The sequence below is a fragment of the Pan paniscus genome, chromosome 18 (genome assembly GCF_029289425.2).
Source record: "Pan paniscus chromosome 18, NHGRI_mPanPan1-v2.0_pri, whole genome shotgun sequence".
Lineage (NCBI taxonomy): Eukaryota > Metazoa > Chordata > Mammalia > Primates > Hominidae > Pan > Pan paniscus.
In genome coordinates, this window is record NC_073267.2 from 25,812,002 (window position 1) to 25,813,303 (window position 1,302).

General features: G+C 33.3%; 1 non-coding gene across 1 annotated transcript; it reads right to left on the bottom strand.

Moving 5' to 3' along the window:
* Positions 1 to 883: 883 nt before the first annotated feature.
* LOC112437445 (U7 small nuclear RNA) lies at positions 884 to 945 on the bottom strand. The gene has a single exon (XR_003026053.1). It is a non-coding gene; the product is annotated as a U7 small nuclear RNA (small nuclear RNA).
* Positions 946 to 1,302: the final 357 nt, after the last annotated feature.

The following is a 1,302-nucleotide window of genomic DNA, read 5'->3' on the forward strand; positions in this document are numbered from 1 at the left end:
GTGCAAGACTTGTTCACTGACTACTGCAAAATATTGAAAGACTTAAGACTTAAATAAATGGAAAGGCATCCTGTATTCATAGATCAGAAAGCTTCATATTGTTAAGATGGCAGTATTCCTTAAACTGGTCTATAGATTCAGCACAATCCCTATCAAAATCCCCACAGCATTTTTTGCAGAAATTGATAAACTGGCTCTGAAATTCATACAGAAATCCAAGAAATCCAGAACAGCCAAAATAATACTGAAAAAGAACAGAGCTGAATAATTCCTCATTTCTAACCTAGAGTTCACCATTCCCCATTTCTAACCTAGAGTTTCAAACACAGAGTAACAGTATGAAGATAGTGTGGTACTGGCATAAGGATAAACACATAGATCAATGGAATAGTATTGAGAGGTCAGATATTTATAGTGAACTGATTTTCAACAAGAATGCCAAGACAATTCAATTAGGAAAAAATAGTCTTTCAACAAATGGTGCTGGGACAACTGGATATCCCTATGTAAAAGAATAAAGTCAGATCCCTACCTCACATCATAAACAAAAATAACCTCAAAATGAATCATATCTAAATGTAAGAGTTAAAACTATAAAACAGCTAGAAGGAAATTCAGGAGTAAATCTTTATGACCTTGAGTTAAGCAGCAGTTTCTTAGGTACGACACCAAAAGCACAAATGAAAAGAAAAAATACATAGATAATTGGGACATTATCAAAATTAAAAAAAAATTTGTGCTTCATATGACACCATCAAGAGAGTGAAAAAACAACTCACAGAATGGGAGACAATATTTGAAAATCAAATATCTGATAAGGGCCTTGTATCTAAACTATATAAAGAACTATTGCAGCTTTTTTTTTCTTTTACTTTTGGCTGGGGAGGGGTTCCGGGTAAAAATCAGAAAACCTGCTAGATAAATTCTAAAAGAGCTGTAACACTAATGCAACTCAGTAATAAAATGACAACCTAATTTAAAAATGAGCAAGAGATTTGAAAAGAATTTCTCCAAAGACATATAAATGGCTTATAAGCATATGAAAAGATATTCAACACCATTAGTCATTAGGGAAATGCAAATCAAAACCACAATGAGATACCACTTCACACTCACAAGAATGACAAAAATATGAAAGACAGACAATTACAAGTATTAGCAAAAATGTGAAGAAATTGGAACCCTTATACATTGCCAGGAGGAGCGTAAAATGGTGTTTCTCCAAAGTTACCATATGACCTAGCAATTTAATGGTAACTCAGTTATCATTTTGAGTTACCACATGACCTAGCAGTTGCACTC